The sequence below is a fragment of the Vipera ursinii genome (genome assembly GCF_947247035.1).
Source record: "Vipera ursinii genome assembly, chromosome: Z".
Classification (NCBI taxonomy): Eukaryota; Metazoa; Chordata; class Lepidosauria; order Squamata; family Viperidae; genus Vipera; species Vipera ursinii.
Window position 1 is genome coordinate 7,646,350 of NC_139517.1, and position 27,109 is coordinate 7,673,458.

The window sequence follows — 27,109 nt, forward strand, 5'->3', positions numbered from 1 at the left end:
TTAGCAGAGACCCTCCTCCCCCTCCCTGCTATTATTTATTTATTTATTTATTTTATTTTAATTCCATTTATATCCCACCCTTCTCCGAAGACTCAGGGCGGCTTACAAGCTTAGCGGTAGCCTTCATTCTGTGTATATGCCTGCTTATTAGGGCTTTCACACACACCCCCAAGCGGCATTATTACAAAGTCAGCTTAATTGCCCCCCAACAATCTGGGTCCTCATTTTACCTACCTCGGAAGGATGGAAGGCTGAGTCAACCTTGAGCCTGGTGGGACTCGAACCTGCACTAATTGCAGGCAGCTGGTGTTACTTAAGGAGGCATTAGCCCACTGCTCCACCAAGGCTCCAAAGGCTCACCTTTGAAGGATAATCTGACGTATTTAATATACCTACATATATATATATATATATATATATATATATATATATATATATATATATATATATATATATATATATATATAATTTTATTTAAATCCCATTTATATCCCGCCCTTCTCCGAAGACTCAGGGCGGCTTACAAACTTAGCGGTAGCCTTCCTTCTATGTATATGCCTGCTTGTTAGGGCTTTCACACACACACACACACACACACACACACCCAAGCGGCATTATTACAAAGTCAGCTTAATTGCCCCCCAACAATCTGGCTCCTCATTTTACCTACCTGGGAAGGATGGCAGAGGAGCCTTAAGAGACATCCTTCCTTTGGGCCCAGCCTTTGCAAACTCTGCCTCCCCCACCACCACCGTCCCCGATCGAGCTGATGCACCTGCCCATCACCGGCCCCAGAGGGACTACAGCTCCCATCCTCCCTTGCCAGCCCCGAGGCGCCCTTCTACCTGCACCAGGTAGATCCCCCTCTGCAGAGAAAGAGGAGCTCCACCTTCCCATTCACCGAGGAGCCCGATGGCTTTTGCCACTTGCTCGGCCTCTCCAAAAGCCCGGGGCCTGGTAACTCAGGCCGACCGCGGGAGGGGATGGAGGAGGTGGGGTGGGAAGCCGGGCCGAGCCTGCAGCCCTCCATGCAGCCTCACCTGCGCTGCTGCGGCGGAGGGGCTCCAGGAGAGGAGCTCAGCGTGGCGGCGGTGGTGGTGGCGGCGGCAGCGGCCGCCGCTCGGAGCCGGGGGAAAGGAAGCCGCGAGGGGTGCGGCGGCGGCGGCGACAGCTCCTCCACCGCCGGGCGCTGTCGCCGCTTTCGCTGCTGCTGCTGCTGCCGCTGCTGCCGCAGCCTCCGCCCCCTGCCGCTGCCCAACGCAGACTGACAAGCCCGCGCGCGGACTCGCCTCCTTTCTCTCTCTCTCTCGCTCTAAGGCACGCCCCCTTTCCCACTGTCCGCGCCCCTTTCCTCCCTCTCGGGGCCAATCATCGTTTCCGTTGCGAAGCCAACTCCGCCCACTCTCGTTTCCCGGGGCGGGGGGGGCGGGGTTTTGCTCAGCTTCAGCGCGCAGACGCCGGTTTAAAGCGTAAGGTGGCGGTGCGGGGGGAGGGGGGCGGGGTTGAACCATTCGCGCACTGGGGTGGAGCCGCGCGCTCCGACTCTCCTCCTTGTCCTTAGGGAGCCCTGAGGAAGAGAGAGAGAGAGAGAGAGAGAGAGAGAGAGAGGCCTTCACTTCCGGTGTTGTTTGTAAAGGCCGCCATGTGCGGGGCGACAGCGTGGCTGGAAAAAGGGGGAAGGTGACGCGTCGCTCAGGACTGAGCCGGCAAAGACAAGAAATCAGAAGATCATAATAGAGGGGAAGATAAGAAATGACGTGTTTTAAAGCAGGGTTCTTCAAACTCGGCCCTTTTATGACTCATGGACTTCAACTCCTAGAATTCTTCAGCTAGGCCAGGGGTAGGCAACCTCGGCTCTTTTATGACTCATGGACTTCAACTCCCAGAATTCCTGAGCCAGCAACAGGGGTAGGGAACCTCGGCTCTTTTATGACTCATGGACTTCAACTCCCAGAATTCCTGAGCCAGCAACAGGGGTAGGCAACCTCGGCTCTTTTATGACTCATGGACTTCAACTCCCAGAATTCCTGAGCCAGCAACAGGGGTAGGCAACCTCGGCTCTTTTATGACTCATGGACTTCAACTCCCAGAATTCCTGAGCCAGCAACAAGGGTAGGCAACCTCGGCTCTTTTATGACTCATGGACTTCAACTCCCAGAATTCCTGAGCCAGCAACAGGGGTAGGGAACCTCGGCTCTTTTATGACTCATGGACTTCAACTCCCAGAATTCCTGAGCCAGCAACAGGGGTAGGCAACCTCGGCTCTTTTATGACTCATGGACTTCAACTCCCAGAATTCCTGAGCCAGCAACAGGGGTAGGGAACCTCGGCTCTTTTATGACTCATGGACTTCAACTCCCAGAATTCCTGAGCCAGCCATGCTGAGGGAAAAGCTAAGTTTCCAAGCTAAGCCATGCTGGCTCAGGAATTCTGGGAGTTGAAGTCCATGAGTCATAAAAGAGCCGAGGTTGCCTACCCCTGAGCTAGGCAAACTGGCTGAGGAATTCTGGGAGTTGAAGTCCATGAGTCATAAAAGAGCCGAGGTTGCCTACCCCTGAGCTAGGCAAACTGGCTGAGGAATTCTGGGAGTTGAAGTCCACGAGTCATTAAAAGGGCCCAGTTTGAAGACCCCTGTTTTAAAGGGATACCGTTGATATCTCCCAGCATGCCTGTCGGTTTCCAACCCAGGTCTAGTAACGTGCAAATGGAGAACCGGAAGTAAAAATGTTTACTTGTGCGCTTTCACTAGCTTAGGATGAGATCCTTCTGCAGAAAAAGGCACCATTTGAATAATCTTTGGAAGAGGGGACATTTTCAACTAATTTATTCTACAGGGTTTCCATCAATAAGGCTGTCACTCTCTGAAAGAATAGAATAGAATAGAATAGAATAGAATAGAATAGAATAGAATAGAATAGAATAGAATAGAATAGAATAGAATAATTTTATTTCCCCTTTCACCAACAATCAGCCAAATGTTCAGACTGATTTCAGGTCTCTGAGTTTGGGGATCAGCTCAAATTTGACTACTTACAGTGAAGATGAAAGAGGATCTTTATTGCCTGGTCAATAGGAGATCAGTTGCTGACCCCTCTGACCTTGTTGAGCCACAGCAACCACAAAAGCTTTCTCAATCAGAATAACACAATGACAAGAGTTGGAAGGGACCTTGGAGGTCTTCTAGTCCAACCCCCTGCTCAGGCAGGAAAGTGAGGAAACCCTATACCATTTCCAGGGCTTTTTTTTCCTCATAGAACGCTCAGAACGGAGTTCCGGCACCTTTTCCGGATGGAACCTTGTAGGGTAGGCAAAGGGGGTTGTATGACATGTGCGAGTTCTGGCACCTTTTTCTTTTACAAAAAAAGCACTGACCATTTCAGACAAATAAATAAATACATAAATAAATAAATAAATAAATAAATAAATAAATAAATAAATAAATAAATAAATAAATAGTTGTCCAATCTCTTCTTTATAACTTCCAGTGTTGGAGCATTCACAACATAACAACAATAACAACAATAGAGTTGGAAGGGACCCCCTGCTCAGGCAGGAAACCCTATACATTTCAGACAAATGATTGTCCAGTCTCAAAACAACCTCCAGTGTTGGAGCATTTACAACTTCTGGAGGCAGGTTGTTCCACTGATTAATTGTTCTAATTGTCAGGAAATTTCTCCTTAGCTCTAGGCTGCTTCTCATTTTGATTGGTTTCCACCCGTTGCTTCTTGTCATGCCTTCGGGTGCTTTGGAGAACAGCTTGACTCCCTCTTCTTTGGGGCAAACCCTGAGATAGTGGAACACTGCTGTCTTGTCACCCCTCGTCCTTCTCATCATTAAACATTTGGAGCCAAATTGTTCCATTGATTAATTAGGAAGGAAATGTACCTGTGATTTATGGGAAGAGATTTGTGGTGAAAAAGTTTGTGTATTAAGGGGCACATGACATGGATTTTTGCAACTTAACATAGTTACTTTGTATTTTAATTTGACTTATTTTTCTCTCTTTTGAAATTATGTTCAAGTTCATTACAGACTGGAATGTAGGAAAACTGTCGCTGCACATTCCTACACTGAAAAGATAAACTACAGAAGGATCTCCTGATAAGGAAATGTTTCTTAGTGTCAACTGGCATCTGGTTATCTAACTTCAAACAGGCTTTGTAGTTGATTTACTATGCGAGGAGGTGTTACACTTATCTTGTCCAAGCAGCTTTTCTCATTCATTTTTCTTTGTTGTGTTAGCTATATAAAAAAAAAGTCAGATGGGTCTCAAGGCTCTCCCTTTTCATCAGGAGATCCCACTTTATAAGGATACCCTATTTAATAAACTGCTTTTAAATGATCTTCCAACTAGGTTGCTTATTGGGAAGGTAAACCGAGGCAAAACCGAAGGCCAGATTTGGCTATCAGTATGAATGGGATCATAGATCATGCTAGGTAAAGGTTCCCCCGCACATGCGTGCTAGTCGTTGCCGACTCTAGGGGCCGGTGCTCATCTCCGTTTCAAAGCTGAAGAGCCAGCGCTTGTCCGAGGACGTCTCCGTGGTCGTATGGCCGGCATGACTAGATGCCAAAGGCGCACGGAACGCTGTTACCTTCCCACCGTAGTGGTCCCTATTTTTCTACTTGCATTTTTACGTGCTTTCGAACTACTAGCTTGGCAGAAGCTGGGACGAGTAACAGGCGCTCACTCTGTTACACGGCACTTTACCTTTACTATACATTCCCAGTTAACGTTTTCCTACTTATATCTTTTCTATCGACTTCCTTCTTTTTTCCCTCCATTTGTAAAATTTATTCCATACTATGCAATATTCTGTTTCATCCTGATCTTTTAGTTCTTTTGTCATTTTGTCCAGTTCTGCGCAATACAAGATTTTCCTCATTAGTGCATCTCCACTAGGAGCCTCAGCTACTTTCCAGTTTGAAGCAAACAAAATTCTTGCTGCCGTTATGACATGTATGATTACTTTTATTGTTATTTATTAGATAAGGCAGTATTAAAATCACTCCGAAGTGCTGGCTTCCTGTTCTGAGCCATACAGCATCACCAGGCACAATGCAGTAGTGAGACAATTGAGAAAAATTATGAACAACTCACTCCTACTGCTGCATGCTGAGCTTCCACACTTATTTTTTTTTATTTATTTATTATGGGACTTATATGCCGCCCTATCTCCCAGAGGACTCAGGGCGGCTAACAACAATAAAAACCAACAGTACAAAAGTTAAAAAAAATTAAATAACAGCCCCAAATATTAATTATACAGTTAAAATTAAGACTTTTAAAAACCCATCATCAATCCAGGTCAGCTTGATGGAAAAAGAACGTCTTGAGGTCGCGGCGAAAGGACCGGAGGTCCGGGGCCATCCAAAGCTCAAGGGGGAGTTGATTCCATAGGGCTGGCACTCACACAGAGAAGGCCCTCCCCCTGGGGGTCGCCAGCCGACATTGTCTGGCCGACAGCACCCTGAGGAGGCCCTCTCTGTGTGAGCGCACCGGGCGATGGGCAGGACAAGAAACAATGCATCAAAATTAATCAAGGAAAGAAGCAACCTAGAACTTATATAACTCTAAACATATAAAGAACGGTTGCTGGAATTGGGTATGTCTAGTTTAATGAAAAGAAGCATTAGGAGTGACATGATAGCAGTGTTCCAATATCTCAGGGATTGCCACAAAGGAGAGTCAAGCTATTCTCCAAAGCACCTGAGGGCAGGACAAGAAGCAACGGATGGAAACTAACCAAAGAGAGAAGCAGCCTAGAACTAAGGAGAAATTTCCTGACAGTTAGAACAATCAGTCAGTGGAACAACCTGCCTCCAGAAGTTGTGAATGCTCCAACACTGGAGGTTTTTAAGAAGAAACCGGACAACCATTTGTTTGAAATGGTATAGGGTTTCCAGCCTGAGCAGGGGGTTGGACTAGAAGACCTCCAAAGTCCCTTCCAACTGTTCTGTTCTCAGCTGGAAGACTCAAATCCAGAAAGCCTTCCTTGGCATTTGCACAACATCTGCCCAACAACTGTAACATCGATTCCGATTGGAAAGCCAAATGGGACACTGAACGCCCAGACATAGGAAGACACATAAAGGACTCCATAAAAAAAAGGAGCAAGGCTTTGAACTGCCACGACAACCATGGATAATCCTGAACAGGATTCACACCTCACATGGCTGGGACTCTCTGTATAAATGTGGCCTAGTGTCCTCCCCTTAGTGTGATTGTGGGGTCCCACGTCAAACTCTAGATCAGAGGTCCCCAACCTTTTGGGTACCAGAGACCGGTTCCGTGGAGAGAGGTTTTTCCACGGACCAGAGGGTGCATACTTTTGTGTGCTGCCTGCATCCCACGGATGGGGCTTTGCTTGTTTGTGTGGACCGGTTGCTGGCATGCCATAGCCCGGTACTGGTCCACGGACCGGGGGTTGGGGACCCCTGCTCTAGATCACATTGTGACTGGCAGCAAGCTGTGGGCATATACCGGTCTAAGATCTGTGTTTTTTCCATATAAACAATGCTGCGCTTCAATGGTTAAATGGCCCAGACATTGGTCTTTGAACATACATCTTTTTAAAATTTATACTTCATTATAAATGAGTGGCTGTGCATATCGGCATCTCGGGTCAACCAGACTATTCCATCTTTAACGATGGGGGGGGTGAGGTGTTACCCCCCTGTTGATAGGGCTCGCAACCTGGGCGTCCTCCTGGATTCACGACTCAATTTTGAAGACCATATAGGAGCCGTGACCAGGGGGGCTTTTGCCCAGGTTCGCCTGGTGCGCCAGTTGCGACCCTATCTGGACCGAGATGCCCTACGCACAGTCACTCATGCGCTCGTGACCTCCCGTTTAGACTACTGCAACGCTCTCTACATGGGGCTGCCCTTGAGGACCACTCGGAGGCTTCAGCTGGTGCAGAATGCGGCTGGGCGAGTTGTGATGGGGGTTTCCCGATACTCCCATGTAACACCTGTACTCCGCAAGCTGCATTGGCTCCCGGTTGCCCTCCGGGTGAGATTCAAGGTGCTGGTGATGACCTATAAAGCCCTAAATGGCTTGGGTCCGGGATATCTGAGGGAACACCTGCTGCCGGCATCAAGCTCCCTTCGTCCAGTGCGCTCCCACAGGGAGGGTCTGCTCAGGGTGCCACCGGTAAGAGATTGCCGGCGGACGACACCCAGGGATAGGGCCTTCTCAGTGGGTGCGCTTGCCCTTTGGAACCAGCTACCCATGGAGCTTAGGACTGTCCCCGACCTTCATTCATTCCGCCGGGGCCTGAAGACCTGGCTCTTCGAGCTCTCTGGCCCAGGCTGAGAATTCTAATTTTAGCTTTAATCTTAATTTTAACTGGGGTTTTACTTATGCAGGGATGAATATAATTTTTTTTAAATCTGTTTTTAACTTTTGTATCTTTGTTTTTTAATCACCCTGTAAACCGCCCTGAGTCCTTCGGGAAAGGGCGGTATATAAATGTAATAAAATAAATAAAAATAAATAAATTATGTCTTGCTATTCTAGGTGAAATCTTAATGTACAGGTAGTCCCCGACTTATGACTATAACTGAGCCCAGAGGTTTTGTTGCTAGGTGAGACAATTCTTAAGTGAGTGTTGCCCCATTTTCTTGCCACATGTGTTAGGTGAATCCCTGCAGTTATTAAGTTAGAGACATGGCGGTGAAGTGAATCTGGCTCCCCCACGGACTTTGCTTGTCAGAAAAGGTGAACCCAGGGCCCCATAATCCTCCAACCCTCATAAATTGGTTTGTGCTTAAATTGTAAGCCGCCCTGAGTCTTCGGAGAAGGGCGGGATATAAATGGGATTAAAATAAAATAAAAAATAAAATATATATGAACCAATTGGCCAGCACCCAAATTTTAATCACGTGACCAGGGGGAAAGCTGCAATGGTCGTAAGTGTGAAAAACGGTCGTAAGTCACTTCTTTCAGTGACGCTGTGGCCTTGAATGGTCACTAAATGAACTGTTGTAAGTCGAAAACTACCTGTATATTGCTAGTTCATGCAAGGTATGCTATACGCTGAATAAATAAGGGAAGGCAGCGCCATCTAGGGGACAGGTATCCATGTTGCAACTGTAGCCAGAAGAAGCTAGGAAAAGCCCATATTTTTAAAAAAAGAAAAACTGCATTTAAGGGGCCTTCTTAGATCCATTTTACATGGGGAGAGAGCCACAGTGTGGTCAAACTTAGAATTGGTTAACTGGGTGAGGCAATGAATGAGAAGCTAGGAATTTTCAGTGGGAAAAATCAAACCCCTGTAAGAATAATCAACCGTAGGAAGCTGTATAAGAAGAATCTTTTTCCCCTAAATGTTTCCCCCCCCCCCCGTATATTAAAAGGGGGGAAACAGCTCCAATTTACTCACCATGCCAAGGGGTGCTGCCTGTTTTATATTTCTTCATTTTTTTAATAGTTTACTCAAAAGATTAAAATGCAAAATCCAAATAAAAATAATGAACAAAGACAAAACAAAACTAGACAAGGACACTAAAAATTAAAATCTGAATTTAAAAGGATAAGAAAAACACACATATTGTCCCCCCTAATTGAACACGGACAAATCTATCACAACAGTAACAGCTTCCGTCCTTGCAAAGCAAATCCAAAATTTATAAGCTTATACATCTATTTACAACTCAAATTTCCTTTATACACTGTACGTAACGTAAGGACAGGGGCACTGCCAGTTCTGATCATGAAGAGAGAACACTAAACCACTTGGATTAATTCATCCTTATAGTCAAATGGAGCATAGAATAAATTAATTCAGAGTTCTCCCTTGAGCCACAAATGACCAGGCTCAAGTGATCATATTTTGGACCATATGAAGGCCAGCTCCTTTGGGGAAAACAATCCATAATATTGGGAAAAGTGCAAGGAAAGAAGACATTAGTATCTAGGTGGATGGACTTGGTTATAGTAGCAATGGGTTCATTTTCTGAAGATCTGAAGGACCAATTTGGGAATAGATCATTCTGGAGAAAAATCTGTCTTTCTGGCTGCTAAGAGTCAACCCTGATTTGAGGCACATAATCCATAAATTGATCAATTAGAATCTGCAGGAGGGATGTTAAGAGCGATTTGAAACCCAAGTTCCTTGAGGAAAGATATGACCTTACGTGGCAGGGAAACCAGAGTGAAATGGAACAACGGTATTGAAAGCTGACTCATTGCATTAAGTGACTTTTAACCATGGTTAGTTGAGCAAACCATGGTGGCGGTTCATATGTAATGCCAAGTCACAAATGACTGGTACAATGACTGGGTTCTTCTTTCTATCCTGCATAGAACAGCTGAGTGAATCCAGCTGTTGCGGTTGGTTATGGTTTGGCACGTTATTCAAACACAGCCACTTCTGGAGAATTGATGATGATTAAGCAAGCAATGGTTTTAGCATGATTACAGAATATCAGTTTTGAAGTGTAGGAGGTTAAGCTTTGCCACCAGATTCTACCCTTCAATTTGAATTTCTCTTACCAGACTGGGCGCCTGTTCTTGCATGCTAAACTATGATTATTTGGAAAAAAAAATGGTTTGCTCTATTAACCCATTTCCTAGCTTGATATCACATCCAAACTCTGCAAGAAAACTCAATGTGTTGTATAGACTCAACGGTTCGCTACAACACAGAAATCGACTTTGAAGCATCTATTTACAATGGTGTTTTGGTTTCAGAAATACAAAATTCAAATACTTTTTTGATTGTTACCAATTATGCGAGTAATCCTGATAATCCCCAAATTTCCATGGCGAAGCAAGACAGTTGTTAAGTAAGCTGGCCTTCGTTTTATGAACTTTTTTGCCACAGTTGTTAAATGAATCGTGTGGTTCTTAAGCAAATTGAATTTGAATTTGAATTTATTAAATTTATATGCCGCCCTTCTCCCTAAGGACTCAGGGCGGCTCACAACAATAAAAAGTTAAAAACATAAAATACAAAATTTAAAAAAGAATTAAACAATGAAGTAAATACATAACAATAGACCCAGTAAAACCAAATTTAAAACTACAGTCAGTCCAGGCCCGATTGTTGGAACATCCATGTCTTCAGGTCACGGCGGAAGGACCGAAGGTCAGGGGCCGTCCGCAGCTCCGGAGGCAGTTCGTTCCAGAGGGTTGGCGCGCCCACAGAGAAGGCTCTCCCCCTGGGGGTCGCCAGCCGGCATTGCTTAGCTGACGGCACCCTGAGGAGGCCGACTCTGTGGGAGCGAACCGGGCGATGGGAAGTTGATAGTGGCAGCAGGTGGTCTCGCATGTACCCCGGGCCTAAGCCATGTAGGGCTTTAAAAATGATTACCAGCACCTTGAATCGCACCCGGAGGACAACCGTAAGCCAGTGCAGCTCGCGCAGGAGTGGTGTAACATGGGAGTATCGAGAAACTCCCATAAGCACCCGCACGCAGTGGCGTAGCGTGGGGGGTGCAGGGGGGGCCGGGCGCACCGGGCGCAACATCTGGGGGGGGGGCGCGCTCACACTGAGCTGCTCAGGGAGCCCCAAGGGCTGCACAGAGTTGGCTTGGCTCCGCTCTTGAGCTGCTCTTTCTTGCAAAGCGAAATGAGTCCGGCAGGTGAGATGGGCGGCCACATAAACTGAATAAAATAAATAGAAGTGGCCAACTCTCCGCCCAGGCTCAGGCCAACCGCAAGCGCCCCGGCAGGCGCCCCGGCAGGCGCCCCAGCAGGCTTGGCCGAGCGAAGACGGACCCGCCGGCCGGCCGGCCTAGCTTCGTGCGCATGCGTGGCTTTATTTAGCAGGGCTCACGTGCGAGCTTGAATGCAGCGGCTCTTGCAGGTCGGAGCCCCGCCCAGCCGCCCTCGAGAGGGACCCGGAAGCATCCCGCATGTGCGCGACTCTTCTTGGAAAGTCTACGCCGCTGCGGGGCGCGTCTTTTCGGTGGTGCCGTGACGTCACCGCCTGCCCGCCCCTCTATTTCCGCTTCCGGTTGCCTTGCCCCGGGTGCTGACAACCCACGCTACGCCACTGCCCGCACGGCCGCATTTTGCACCAGCTGAAGCCTCTGGGTACACCTCAAGGGCAGTCCCATGTAGAGAGCGTTGCAGTAATCCAGGCGAGAAGTGACAAGGGCGCGGGTGACCGTGCATAGGGCATCTCGGTCCCAAAAGGGGCGCAACTCTGGCTTGCCCCATTTATTTTGCTTGTCAGAAGTCAGCTGGGAAGATTACAAACGGTGATCACATGACCCCAGGACAGTGCAACCGTCATAAGTACACGCCAGTTGCCAAGGGCCCAAATTTTGATCACGTCACCATGAGGATGCTGCAATAGTCCTGTGAAAACTGGTCATAACTGACTATTTTCAGTGCCACTGTGACTTTGAACGGTCACGAAACAAACAATTGTAAGTTGAGGACTACCGGTATTCTTTGGGGGAGAGAAAGGTGGTCCTGAAATGCAGGCCTTACTGCACAGTTTTCTAGATCTTTCACTGTCAGCCTCTTTTTAGGCGGGGAGACAACTTCACTCGGCCTTCGGGCCAAAGGAAGTTGAGATTTGACAAGCTCAAAATGGAATCCGTTCAGGCCTCCTTCAGTCTCGTGAGGAATTTGGTCACCCCGCGAACCTTGTAATTAAACTCCCCGGCTGAAGAGAGCAGCTGCCTGATTGCAGTGGATTATAATTCATCAGAACTTGGAAACTCTGCCAGAGGTGAGGTAATAAGGCTGGATTTGTCAAAGGTTTCAACACTAACGTGTGGATCCCTACGTGGTTTTCCTGCAATAGTCACTCTTCCATCAAGCTTGGCCTCCAGCTACAATTCAGGGGTCTTCAAACTCGGCCCTTTTATGACTCGTGGACTTCAACTCCCAGCATTCCTCAGCCAGCATGCCTGGCTGAGGAATGCTGGGAGTTGAAGTCCACGAGTCATAAAAGGGCCGAGTTTGAAGACCCCTGATGCTACATGGACAATGTAATGGTATGTGAGAAAGATCTTGGAAAACAGGGTCCAGAGACCCTGTTTAGGGAATGGTGAGATAAGGAACAGCATAGCTTATAGCTGCATAATGGGTGGAGAAAGCAGCTCAGAATGGGACCTTGGAGGTCTTCTAGATGTATCCCACCTCCCTTTCTTGAGCAGGAAACCTATACCATTTCAGGCAAATGGTTGTCCAATCCCTTCGTAAAAACATCCATGGATGGAGCACCCCCAACTTCTGGGGGAAAAAGCCATTCCACTGACAACTTGTTCTCATTGTCAGGAAATTTCTCCTTAGTTCTAGATTGGTTCATCCTTGATTAGTTTCCATCCGTTGATTCTTGTCCTGCCTTCAGGGGCTTTGGAGAATCGCTTGACTCCCTCTTCTTTGGGGCAGCCCCTGAGATATTGGAACACCGCTATCGTGTCCCCCCTCATCCTTCTCTTCCTTTAAACTAAAGGTAAAGATAAAGGTTCCCCCGCACATGCGTGCTAGTCGTTTCCGACTCTAGGGGCCGGTGCTCATCTCCGTTTCAAAGCCGAAGAGCCAGCGCTTGTCTGAGGACGTCTCCGTGGTCATGTGGCCGGCATGACTAGACGCCAAAGGCGCATGGAACGCTGTTACCTTCCCACCGGAGTGGTCCCTATTTTTCTACTTGCATTTTTTACGTGCTTTCGAACTGCTAGGTACTTGGATGTTGCCATATCCTAAAAGTGGTACAGTGGGTGAAAAGGTTGAAAAGCCCTGCTCTATCCTATCAGATCCAATCTTTCCGTCCACACCATTCAGTCACAAGCGATAAAGCTTTTTGGATCAGAAGCCAAACATCTTCTTCTTCCTCAAGGAAAAAAAGAGTCCAGTTGCCTTTTGAAGAAAAAAACCTCTTTGAGACAGCGAGACTCCTGATTTTGCAAGGAAAGATGCAATATTTATATTCTAGATTAACTTTCAGCTTGTGGTTTGCAGACGAAGGATGGCGTATATATACAGAAAGTTCTCAGCTTAGTTCGTTTAGTGTCCATTCAAAGTTACAATGGCAGTAAAAAAAAGTGACTTATGACCGTTTTTCACACTTACGACCATTGCAGCATCCCCTTGGTCACGTGATCGAAATTCAGATGTTTGGCATACTTATGACGGTTGCAGTGTCCTGGGGTCACGTGATTCCCTTTTGCGACCTTCTGACCAGCTAAGTCAGTAAGGAAGCCACGTTCACTTAACGACCATGTTGCTAACGTTAACAACTGAAATGATTCACTGAACAACTGTGGCCAAGAAAGGTCGTAAAATGGGGCAAGACTCACTTAACAACTGTCTCATTTAGCAACGGAAATTTGGGACTCAGTTGTGTCGAGGACCGCCTGCACTGACTCCAAGACATCATCAAAGTGCTTGGCCTCCATCCCTTAAGTGCAATCCTTAATACTTTGCTGGCACTGTTATTACTGTTGCGCAATCATCTCTGAGAGTTTTGCCATTGTTGCAGCTGGCAGTCAGTGGCTGAGGACAAAGGAATGACTACCGAGTCATGTCTCAGCACCTGAGAGGCTCTTTACGTCAACGCTCACAGCCTGGTTGGTGAGTTCCTTCTCCTTCCATGATAGATGCCTTCAACCTCATCATCTCCTGCCCTGGAGCGAGGGAACCGAGATGACATCTTGGGAACAGGCTCTAGCCTGCCCCGTGTGTGGTGACTCATCCCTCTACACTCGGAAGGACGTACAAATAGGAGATGCCTACCAGGTTGGAAGGCATTGCCTTTGCAGCTTCCTTGCTAGAGCAATTTTCCTGTGGGATACAAGGACACAAACAACAAGGATTTGCCAGAAGGATAGCATCACTCTTGCAGAGATTCCACCCAGCCCATCAAGAGTAGCCTTCTTAATGCCAGCTGAAGATCTTCAGATGAGCACCAGCTCAGAAAAAGCATGGCCAGTTTGCAGAGGACATTTCGTCTACTTAAAAGCAGATGATTTGGCCCATTGGCCTGCTAATCAAACCAGGGAGCCCTTGACAATGGCTCAACCAAAGGATATGCAAGTTTTCAACTCCTTCCAGCTAAGCCCAAGGAAAGAAGGTGACCCTGAGGTGGTCTCAGACTACTTAGAAGGTCATTGCAGGCCCCGTAACAGCGAAGCATACGAACGCTTCCTCTTCCGTACCCGTTTCCAGGAGCTTCATGAGCCATTCGAAGATTTTGTGGCCGACTTGCAGTACAAGAGTCATTTCTGTAACTTTGGAGACCAACGTGTGTCTATGGTGAGGGATCAGGTCATCGTGGGCTGCCGAGACTGTCTAGTCAGGCAACATTTGCTTCATCGTGATCATCTGGGTCTTGAGGAAGCTCTGCATATTTGCCGTTGGGCAGAGGAGAAGCAACCTCAGCCTACTGAGGATTCCCGTAGACATCCCAAAATGAGTTCAGATGAGAAGAAGGCTTTATTCCAGAAGGGGCATGCCAAGGAGAAGAAGCACCAGACCTCACGAAGGAAAGCACGGTGTGTCCGGAAGATGGGCAAGATGCTAAACCATTGGCCTCAAGAAGTTGACAACCGCCCTAGGAAGGAGTCCTTCAAAACATACGTTTGAGCCAGATGACTAGTTTGAAGGAATGCAGTATTGAATAAATGGAGTATTGAGTGAAACTGTTGTGATTCAGGGTCAGCCTGTGGGGTCGGCAGTTGGGTCGGACGACTCAGAGGAGGAGGAGGGGGGTGTTGAAGAGCTTGCTGATGAGATGACATCTTGGGGGGAGATAGGGGGGAGGTAGGGAGGGGAGGAGGGAGGGGGAAGGGGGGTTTTTCAAAGGAAAATTGTATTTTAAAACTTTTCAATAAAAAAAAAGAGCTTGCTGATGATGGCCTTGAGGCTCCGCAGAGCCCTCAGCTGGGCCCCTCCCACCTGGTCACGACGGAGATCCAGCTGTGTGAGCCTGACAGTGTGGATGAAGATGACCCACAGCTGGCCCTGTTCAAGGACGCCCGACGCAGGAGGCAGTCAATCAGGAGTAAACAGAGGAAGGCAATGGGGCACCTCGGAAGGAGGCAGAGAGAGGCCACGCCCTGAACTGTATTTAAGGGGAATGTGTGGGAGGGCTGGTTTGCTGAAGGCAACCGCTTGGATAGTTCCTGTTTCATAGCTCCTGTTTCATGGTTGGTGTCTTGTCTTACTCTGTTTTATGTTAATAAATTTGGCAGGCTTTATTCCAGCCTCTTGCCGTTTGTAAAGGGGTTGTCCCTGCTTTTGCTGCAGGGCCGGTAGCAGGCTGGTACAGAACAGAAACACTGAAGCCATGCTAGATGGATAGTTCATTCTTCCGCCATGTAGACCTGGACCACTGAACCTTCTCTGAGCATCTATGTGGTATGATGGAGGTTGTGAAGGCAATAGGTGGAAGGGAGATGGTCTTCCTTAGGTCCCCGGAAAAAGTACCTGTTGTGTCGTTTGTAAAATGGAGGCTAAGGTCTTATGCAAAGTTGGGTAAGTCACTCAACCCTGATTCCCCGTCTAACAACCGCAAATAAACCTCTACTAAGTAAATTGACTTCAAATGTCACGTGCCGGAATTCCAGCAGAAAGCTAAGCCTAGAAGATTATAGGGAGACACCCTCTAAAGTTGCCCAGTTATTTGATTCAGTTGACTTAAACTGGGACTCTTCCGATTCTTGAATTCTACTGGCATACATCTAAAAAGCCCAGCTGCAACTTTCAAATTGGGAAAATTAGCTTATGAATGACTAAGCCTTATGTTCATTTCATCAGAGGGAAGAGAGAGTGACTTTTAAAAGACAATTAAATTACTTGAAACAGTTTAGTTTTGTTGGGGGTAAAGGTCTGAGAAACTAAGCCGTAAAGATTCCCTTTCCCCAATTCTTAGAGATATTAAAAGCTGTCGAGAACTATGTGTCAACTTTCTGTTTTATATTGTTAAATTACTTGTATTTTCTGGCGTATAAGACTACTTTTTAACCCATAAAAATCTTCTCAAAAGTCAGGGGTCGTCTTATACGCCGGGTGCTGAAAATAGCCCAAACCCTATAATTTAACAGGAAATGTAGGGGGTCGTCTTATACGCCCAGTCGTCTTATACGCCGGAAAATACGGTATTCAGAAGTGTTTGTGGCTACAAACCTACTGATGTCTACACATTTATCTACCAAGTTATTTATTATCCCAAATAAAAATTTGACTTTATTACTAGCATGGTTTGGTGCTTGGGTTTTTTAATTATTTTAGATTGTTATCCTCTACACATACAAATACCCAGAGGAAATAATGAAAACTCTATTGAATGTGCTTGGATATAACTTTTGATAAAGTTAATTAGGGTAAGATGGTTTTCTGTATCTATTTCTGCCTGCTAATTTTCTGAACCTGCCTCTCACAAAAGCCTCTTTAAAAGGTTAGAGACCCCACCTGAACAGTACAAGATGGGGTAAGTATAATTTCTAAGAAAGAGGTAATTTCTCAAATAAGCAGGAGAAAATGTTCAAAAAGCTTTCCAACATTGGAAAACCATACACCAGGGGTAGGCAACCTTGGCTCTTTTATGACTCGTGGACTTCAACTCCCAGAATTCCTGAGCCAGCTGGCTCAGGAATTCTGGGAGTTGAAGTCCACGAGTCATAAAAGAGCCAAGGTTGCCTACCCCTGCCATACACTATCGACAATTATCAGAACTTAAACTTGGAGAATATTCAACAACGGCAAAATGAACAGAAGGTGAACCCAGTGTAAGCAAGAACGGTTTGCGTATATCGTTTATATTCACAACAAGGCATTATATTTAGAGTATAGTTTTGAAGAGGAAAAGTAAATTGATTAAAGTGAAATCAGAAATACACAAAGCGAGTGTAAATGTTTGGAAATATTGTATATCAGTTAAGTACAATAAAGGGGAAATTAAATTACGGTGACCTGCTTCACAAATGTCATGAGTTATGTGACTGAAATTGCAAGCTAAGTTATGATCATAAGTATGCTTAGCAATTGTAGAACATTAACTCACTCTTCAGAGAAGGAATAATGTACAGGTAGTCCTTGACTTACAACTGTTCGTTTAGTGACTGTTTGAAGTTACAACGGCACTGGAAAAAGTGTCTTATGACTATTTTTCACCCTTATCACTGTCACAACATCCTTGTGGTCAAAATTTGGGCGCTTGGCAACCAGCTCATATTTATGACAGGCAGTTTCCCGAGGTCACGTGATCACCTTTTGCGATCTTTGGACTAGCGAAGTCAATGTGGGAAGCCAGATTCGCTTAATGACGGCATCACTCACTTAATAATGGCACTGATTCGCTTGACAACTGTGACAAAAAAAGGTCGTAAAATGAGGCACACTTAAAAACTGCCTCACTTAGCCATGGAAATTTTGGGGTCAGTTGTGGTCATAAGCTGAGGATGGGTTGGGAAAGGTAAGCAAAATGGTATGTTCTGGATATGGACATTGTTGTGATTCAGGGTCAGCCTGTGGGTTCGGCAGTTGGGTCGGACGACTCAGAGGAGGAGGAGGAGGAGGGGGGTGTTGAAGAGCTTGCTGAGGGGGTTGGACAGCTTGATGAGAGCCCTCAGCCAGGCCCCTCGCACCTGGTCACGACGCAGACCCAGCTGTGTGAGCCTGACAGCGTGGATGAAGATGACCCACAGCTGGCCCTGTTCAAGGACGCCCGACGCAGGAGGCAGTCAATCAGGAGTAAACAGAGGAAGGCAATTGGGCTCCTCGGAAGGAGGCAGAGAGAAGCCACGCCCTGAACTGTATTTAAGGGGGAATGCGTGGGAGGGCTGCTTTGCTGAAGGCAACCGCTTGAAAAGCTCCTGTTTCTTGGTTCGTGTCTTGTTCTATTTGTTTTTATAGCAATAAATTTGGCAGGCGTAATTCCAGCCTCTTGCCTTCTTGTAAAAGGGGTTGTCCCTGCCTTTTCTGCAGGGCCGGTAGCAGGCTGGTACAGAACAGACATTGTAGTCTGGTTCAGTGAACAGAAAGGATTCACACTGCAACAATGAAAGCAATGTGATCTTGGCTTCCTACTTTCCCGGCCACAACTTCTTGCATCAAACTGTTCACATCCTATCCAGAAGTCCTTCCTTTTTTCCCGCAGATGGCTGTGGATTCTGGGCATCCCTATCTCCCATTTCACTTTTGGAGAAGTGCCCAGGCATGTTGTTGAACTGAGCTGGAGAAGTTACAAGAACAGCCTCCATCCAGATTCTTGGGAAACATTGCCTACAGGACATCTATGCATGGGAACCTGGAAACATGCCTTCGCCACCGCCTGAGCATGAAAAGACTTTGCCTGGAGCATCAGGGAAAAATAAGAAGTATGTTAATACTTCTGTGTTGAGTCTGCAGGATATGCTCAGGCGTGTGCCTTCAAAATGGTATCTGGTCTGGAGAAGCCGGACAGGCATCAAAGCTGGGTTGACACGAAGGAGACTGACCCAATCATTAGCCACTTCCAACTCCTTGCGGCTCCTGTCTGCCAATTAATTCCCAGAGGATGGATGTTTCTGACTAAACTCCCATGGAAAAGAGAGACAAAAAAAGAACCCACGTTATAAGTAGTCCTCAACTTATGACCACAATTTTAGCCCAAAATTTCTGTTGCTAAGTGAGTTTTACCCCATTTTATGACCATTCTTGCCGCAGTTGTTAAGTGAATCACTACAGTTGATAAGTTAGTAACGTGGCTGTTAAGTGAAACTGTCTTCCCCATTAACTTTGCTTGTCAGAAGGTCGCAAAAGGGGATCACTTGTCCCCGGACACTGCAACCGTCATAAATATGAACCAGTTGCCAAGTGTCCATAGGGATGCTGCAACAGTCGTAAGTGTGAAAAAAATGTCCATTAACTCAATTTTTTCAGTGCTGTTGCAACTTTGGACAGTCACTAAATGAACTATTGTAAGTTGAGGACTTCCTGAATTTTGCTCAGCAGTAGAAAAACAGGGAAAAGAGAATTCAGCACCAGGGCTGACCTCTTTGTAGATTTACTACAAGTGTGGACATTTCTGAGATATTTCACACATGGATTAAATTAAAGAACTGGAATTTCCCATAAAGCCACAGCAATGGTGTTGGCACTTAACCATCAAAAATTATAGCTATAGGTTTGAGATGAAGACGGATTCACCCAAAAATTGTATTCAGGACATGTGGGATTCCCCAAAGAATTTGTTTAAAATGATGGACGTCAGATTTTTTTTTAATGCAGAAGACATAAAAAATTTGAGGGGTCCCTGACTCACATTATATGCTCCTGTGATCATTTGCTTTCTTTTAGAGTTAATATATTAATATATTAATTATATTAAGCTTCATTAATTATTAATATAAAGGTAAAGGTAAAGGTTCCCCCGCACATGCGTGCTAGTCGTTTCCGACTCTAGGGGCCGGTGCTCATCTCCGTTTCAAAACCGAAGAGCCAGCGCTTGTCCGAGGACGTCTCCGTGGTCATGTGGCCGGCATGACTAGACGCCAAAGGCGCACGGAACGCTGTTACCTTCCCACCGTAGTGGTCCCTATTTTTCTACTTGCATTTTTACGTGCTTTCGAACTGCTAGGTTGGCAGAAGCTGGGACGAGTAACAGGCGCTCACTCTGTTACGCGGCACTTGGGATTCGACCGCCAAACTGCCGACCTTCCGACCGACAAGCTCAGCGTTAATTTAATACAATATTATATAATATTATATACTTAATAATATATAATTAATATTTGTTGTTGTTAGCTGTGAAGTCGTGTCCGACCCATCGCGACCCCATGGACAACGTTCCTCCAGGCCTTCCTGTCCTCTACCATCTTCTGGAGTCCATTTAAGCTCACGCCTCCTGCTTCAGTGACTCCGTCCAGCCACCTCATTCTCTGTCGTCCCCTTCTTCTCTTGCCCTCAGCCTTTCCCAGCATTAGGCTCTTCTCCAGTGAGTCCTTCCTTCTCATTAGGTGGCCAAAGCATTTGAGTTTCAGCTTCAGGATCTGGCCTTCTAAAGAGCAGTCAGGGTTGATCTCCTCTAGGACTGACCGGTTTGATCGCCTTGCAGTCCAAGGGACTCGCAGGAGTCTTCTCCAGCACCAGAGTTCAAAGGCCTCAATTCTTTGGCGCTCAGCCTTTCTTATGGTCCAGCTTTCACTACCATACATTGCAATAATTAATATTACTTGTATTAAATACTATATTAAGCTGAGGTAGGTCATCTCAGACTGTATACTAAATAGTATACAAAACACATAGAAGAAAAACACAGGGAAAAAGGGAAGTGCCCCCTTTATACTTATGGCAACCAATCATAGCATAGATTACCTCATAAATGAATCAGCACTCTCTAACTAATCAATCACAACTTCCGGCTTATTGTACACTTTACTGTTCCAGCTACTAAATGTGTGTGTGTGTGTTTGTATATGTATATGTGTATGTGTACTGTATGTGTATGTCTATGTATGCATGTATATATACATATATACACACATACACACGTATATATGTATATATACATGCATACATAGACATACACATACAGTACACATACACATATACATATACAAACACACACACACACATTTAGTAGCTGGAACAGTAAAGTGTACAATAAGCCGGAAGTTGTGATTGATTAGTTAGAGAGTGCTGATTCATTTATGAGGTAATCTATGCTATGATTGGTTGCCATAAGTATAAAGGGGGCACTTCCCTTTTTCCCTGTGTTTCAGTGGGTTAGGACGCTGAACTTGTCGATTGGAAGGTCGGCAGTTTGGCGGGTCGAATCCCGAGTGCCGCGTAGCAGAGTGAGCGCCTGTTACTCGTCCCAGCTTCTGCCCACCTAGCAGTTCGAAAGCACGTAAAAAATGCAAGTAGAAAAATAGGGACCACTACGGTGGGAAGGTAACAGCGTTCCGTGCGCCTTTGGCGTCTAGTCATGCCGGCCACATGACCACGGAGACGTCCTCGGACAAGCGCTGGCTCTTCGGCTATGAAACGGAGATGAGCACCGGCCCCTAGAGTCGGAAACGACTAGCACGCATGTGCGGGGGAACCTTTACCTTTACTATATATAAATATACATATACATACACACACACATGCACACATCGCTGAAGTCTGGGTACGGCACCCCCCTTTTTTAATCTGACAGAAGGGAGAGAGAATTCAACCCGATTTGAAGTGATGCTATCAACTACTTTTAATTTTACTGCAATATCAAGAAAGCGAAAAGTAATGTTCTTTTTACCCTGAGTCTGCCAGGAAGCACGGGCTCAGCCATACCCACAAAACCCAAGTACAGGTAGTCCTCAACTTATGACCGTTCACATAGTGAGCATTTGAAGTTACGACAGACACCCCCCCCCAAAATGAGACTTACGATCTGGATTTGAAGTTCCAACCTCTGCTCCCCCCACCCCAGGGTCGTCTGACCCCTTTTTGAGTGCTCAGCCGCTAGTTTGCACTTGCAGCCATTTGCGACATCCCGACCATTGTAAATGACAGCTTACAATGTTTTTTGCCCAAAAAACAATGTTTACTTTGGGTTTCCGGCAAAAACTGCCCCATGGGGAACATTCAGTTCACTTAACGATCGCAACATTCGCTTAACAACCGCAAGAATAAAGGTCGTAAAAATCGGATGTGGTCACGTAGTGATCTGCCTTACGACTGTCAGAACCTATGACTAAAACCAGGGGCTGAAATATGGTTGTAAGTTAATTCAGGGGTCTTCGACCTTGGCAACTTTAAGACTTGTGGACTTCAACTCCCAGCTGGTTGAGGAATTCTGGGAGTTCAAGTCCACAAGTCTTAAAATTGCCAAGGTCGAAGACCCCTGAGTTAAGGACTACCTGTATTACTCTTGAAAACTTGTTTATTAGTTCTAAAGTGAATACCAATCTTCAACAAAGTTAAGAGTGGAGGTAAAAAGTCTTAACGATTCGTCATCAGCGTCACCGCCAGACTTAGCTGACCCTGCCAGTTTTACTGGAAAAATCTCTGAGAAATCTGAGAAGAACACCTTAGAAAAACTGCTTCCTCAAAAAAAAAAAGTCTTCACAATCCAGAGGTTTTTCAAAGAAGAACTTAAACTGGCTGGCCTCTCCATGAGCAATTTTTATATAATATTTATATGAAGATATTTTATTCATACGAATGTGCCATATTTTGGTACTAGAAACATACACACACAGATATCCAAGTGCAAAAATTCTAGTGAAATTTATTCCTCACATTTTTAAAAAACGTCTGTCTCCCTCATGGAGGGAGTGTACGAATAAAATATTAGAAACATAAAAAGTTAAAAAGAGGAGAAAATAAAGTACAGGTCATCCTCGACTTACAACGGTTCATTTACTGACCATTCAAAGTTGCAATGGCACTGAAAAAAGAGACTTTTGACCATTTTTTTTACCTGATCGTTACGGCATCCTCATAGTCAGCTGGTCAACATTTGGATGCTTGACTTCTGACTCACCTTAATGACGGTCGTGTCTCGGGGTCATGTGATCATCTTTTGTAACATTCTGACAGGCAAAGTCAGTTAATTGAAGCCAGGTTCAATTAACAAAGCACACTGCACTGTGAAACTCTGTAATCTTAATGTTTTAATGTTTTAACTATTTTTCACTTAAGACTTGTAAGCTGCCCAGAGTCATCTTATGGGGAAATGGGCGACATAGAATTTTAATAAATAAATAAATAAATAAAACATGTGTTTTGGGATGGTGCATGTTCACCTCTCTGCAATTTTTGATCACCCCAGAATACCATGCAAATACTTGGAATAGCTTCCAGAAACACCAAAGGGAAGGGGTTTTGCAGTTAGGTGGCGTTATTAAGAAGACCTTTATAGATACGGTCGGTCATATTTTCTTTTGTGTAAGTGACAGTGAATAAATTGTTTTGTTAGTCTTTGAAAACCTGTTAAAACATTCAGTGTTAAGAGTGAGCACCATTCTATGGTTTTATTTTTTATTTTTACATATGCTGGGCACAAACTATTTCCCACATTATTCAATTTTTATCCTACTCTGTCTGTCTGTCTGTCTGTCTGTCTGTCTATCTATCTATCTATCTATCTATCTATCTATCTATCTATCTATCTATCTATCTATCATCTTCATCTCTATATCATCTACTGTATCATATCATTATCATAACTATCATCGACTTCTTCATCTCTATATCATCTATCATATCATATCTATCTATCATCTACTTCATCATATCTATCTATATCATCTATCATATCTATCTGTCTGTCTGTCTGTCTGTCTGTCTGTCTGTCTGTCTGTCTATCTATCTATCTATCTATCTATCTAGCTAGCTAGCTAGCTAGCTAGCTAGCTTATCATCTAGCTAGCTATCATCTAGCTATTCAGCTATCTAGCTATCATCCATTCATCCATCCATGGAGGCAAACATACCTAATACTCCTGCCTCCTATTTTCCCCCACAACAACCCTGTGAGGTAGGTTGGACCAAGAGAGGACTGGCCCAAAGTCTCCCAGCCAGCTTTCATGTCCAGGGGAGGCCTAGAACTCACCATCTCCTGCTTTCTAGCCCTGCATTATGTTGAATGGTTGAAAGGAGAAGACATCAGCCTTGGTGTACAATTAGGTTTCTGTCCTTGTTTATTTGTTTGTTTGCTTCTCAAATTCATGACCCCCCACGGACATCAGTTCACCAGGAGTGCCTGCCAAGTGTGTACTTGTATGAATACTTGAACGGTTTGTGCTATCCAAGATGGTACCTAGCCGGCATGTCGAGCTCCTTTTGATCGATGTCTCCAATGATTTCCAACTTTTCACCCAAATATTCAAGCTTTAGCTGTCCGTAGCGCATTTTTGGGTCAGCTACCTGGTTTGACTTCATCTTGGATTGAAGGACATATTCTTGCAATCCAAGATATTTTCGATCAGTTTTCTTTCTCCCCACCCCCATGCCCATCCATGCAATGTTTTCTTTGAACGCTCCTTGGTGGTCTCTGAGCTTGGCTGTTTTCTTGCAGACATTTCATTCCCCAAAGTGGTAATATCTAAGGGAGTGGGGTTTGCTCTCTCTATATGGACAAGTAGTTTGCCAATGTTGGTGACGGGTGGTTTTCCTTTTGGTAGTGTCAGAATCCATTTATATCATATTCATAAATGGATGTTTCAAACATTATTCCATGGATCCTGCCATCTCCCGAAGAGAAGGGGATGGATGTGTATTGAACCGGTATTAGGCATTTCAAAGGAAAAGAGAAGCCTTTTGAACTGGGGAAACAAAAGGGGGGGGGCTAGCATCTGGCTTGTGTCACGGAAGAGAGCAATAAACATGAAGGGTCCTAAGTTCCTTTTTCCCACGAGAGGGATGATATGAGAGAAAGGATGGGGGACTGACCAAATGGGGTTAAGGGGGGTTAAACCGGGAGCTCTTTATAAGGGTTTAGTTTGTGGAACAATATTAAGTCCTGTCTTGTATTCCTACAACCAAGCATGTCATAGGAAAGATTCTTTTTGGACTAGATTTGGCTCCAAGAGTTTTGTCTTCCTAAAACGTGGTTTGGGGTGGGTCCTGACAGGTAGTTCCTTTATTAGGGAATTAATTAGGGAGCTAACTATTTTAGCTGTGGGGTCCTTGGTGCTCTCTGAGCTTGGTTGTTTTGTTGCAGATGTTTCATTACCCAACTAGGTCAGAGCTTTTCAACCTTTTCACCCATTGTATCACTTTTAGGATATGGCAACATCCGAGCACCACCAGTCGCCTAGCAAGGTGTCAAAAACTTGATGACCAATAAAAAAAAGGGAAAAAAGTGATGAAGTACAGGTAGTCCTCGACTTACAACAGTTCGCTTAGTGACTGTTCGAAGTTACAACGGCACTGAAAAAAGGGCCCCCCAAACCACAGCTGAGCAAGACACCTGCCTGCCCGCCCAGCGGCACTCTTCCTCCTGTCCGAGGTTTTCACTGTTCTGAGCATTTCTTTTGAGGATTGGCAGCGGGGGTGGGGTGGGGTGGGGTGTTTGGTTTTTATTCCCCCCCCCTCTGCTGGGTGGTTGCAGCAGGTTTTGGTCACTTCACATGACTCTGGGACACTGTGACCGTCATAAATATGAATCAGTTGCCAAGTATCTGAATGTAAATCACAAGACCCTGGAGATGCTGCAACATTCCAGCTGATCGGCACTTCTTCTGGGCTCAGCAGAAGCACCAGGATCAGCGCCCAGCTCCAGCTGGAGCCGGGCGCTGATCCTGGCACTTCTGCTGAGCCCTGACAGCCCTGCAGCTCCAGCCTCCCCCGCTACTTTTCTAGGATGGTCGCGTACCACCTGCCAGGTGCCAATGTACCACAGGTGGTACCCGTACCACTGGTTGAAAAGCCCTGAACTAGGTAACATCATCAGTGCATTGATGATGATATTAACTAGTTGGGTAATGAAACCTCTGCAAAAAAAAACCCCACCAACCTCAGAGACCACCAAGAATCCCTCAGTTCAACCTGAGCTATAAATATTCTCTTCTATTGAAATATTTTCTTTGTTCAGCTTCTTCTGATTATCCTGCTTAGTTCTCCTTCTGCAGGAATTAAATTCACAATTAATCATTCTGATCAGGTCAGGTTCTTCCCAAGAATTATTATCTTGGAAATTCTCCTTGGAGGTTACCAGGCTGAGCCACATCATGGCCAGGTGGGCAAAGAGGCGGGAGAAGATTTGAACCTTGGAGGCAAGAACTGCAAACTGCATTCACGTCCGACTTACAAGGACCAACACAAAGATGGAAGTGGTGAACATTTAATGCCGGCTCAGTTGCATGGTATCCACCCAAAAGCACACAATTAAGGAAGAAAGGATGGCCAGTTTCCAGGGTAGTGAAAGATGCTTTTGCTAGTGCCAAGTCCAGCAATGGTGCCAAATGTTGAGTTGGCGTTGGGTACCAGACTGGTGGGCAAGGTGCCCATACTAGTAAAACAGGACATGTTGCAGACGATCCGGAAAGGAATCATGGAACAAGCAGAGAAGTCAAATCTGACAGCCAAGTGGAAATAGGATATTATGGGATGTGGATTCCTGATGCTGTGAAAAGGGCTTTGGTGTTAGAAGGCGGCTTCTTGATTAAAGCTAAGGTTCACACATCTGGGTTGCATGTATACAAAGGACCAGCAGATGGCAGCAGAGATAGAGGAAAACTCCTAAATCTTGGTTGCCAACTAGTGGGTATCCAGATTTTTTTTCCAGCACAATCCAGTTTGATAGTGGGAATACAGCTGCTAGGCCTCTAGCTAAATGTCTTGTCTGAACAGGAGCTTTAAGAATAGGGGACAGAATAGTGGAAGGTACATCCTAGGTTTAAGATGGGCTTTGTACATTGCGTGAACTGATTTGCAAAACACAACATAGAGGCCTTGACTTGTCAAGCATGTTTCTTAAGAGATATAAGTAGCAGTGTTAAAAATACATTTTAATTTTTTTACTGTACAGGTAGTCTTTGACTTACAACACTTCCTTTAGTGACCATTCAAAGTTACAACGGGATTTATTCCACACTTATGATCGTTGCAGCATCCCTATGGTCACATGATCAAAATTCAGATGCTTGGCAACTGACTCATATTTATGACGGTTGCAGGGTCCCGGGCTCACGTGATCCCCTTTTGTGAAATTCTGACAAGCCAAATCAATGGGGGAGCCAGATTCATTTAACAACCACGCTACTAACTTAACAGCTCCAGTGATTCACTTAACAATGATGATGACAAGAAAGGCCATAAAACAGGCAAAATTCACTTAACAAATATCTCACTTAGCAAAAGAGGGTTTTTTTTTTGGGGGGGGGGTCAGCTGTGGGTCGTAAGTCGAGGACTACCTGAATTAATGTACATTTAAATGTGTATTCCCTCTAGGTAGGATTTAAGGCAGTGAAGTTTCTTGCAATCTATAGTGACTTTTCTCAGGCAGGCATCACAATGCGTGACTCCTTTAACCAAGCTTGCAGGGGGGAAAAATGCAGGCCTTAGCCCTGGCACATGTTTCTCCTTCTGTCCTGGCCACTTTTTACAGAGGCACGAGTGAGAGCATCTTAACAATCTTATTGTCAAAGTGACAATAAAGTTACTATTCTATTCTATTCTATTCTACTCTACTCTACTCTATTCCTAATTTCTATTCTATTCTATTCCTAA

The 27,109-nt window shown here is 45.4% G+C and overlaps 1 protein-coding gene across 2 annotated transcripts in view; it reads right to left on the reverse strand.

Moving 5' to 3' along the window:
* Nucleotides 1-1,251, reverse strand: part of LOC310649303 (vigilin-like) — an 86,196-nt gene extending 84,945 nt beyond the window's left edge. For both annotated transcript variants that reach the window (XM_083377635.1, XM_083377632.1), the window contains exon 1: nt 1,041-1,251. The gene's annotated coding sequence lies outside the window, so the exon portion shown is untranslated. The remainder of the gene's footprint in view (nt 1-1,040) is intronic.
* Between the last annotated feature and the right edge of the window lie 25,858 nt (nt 1,252-27,109).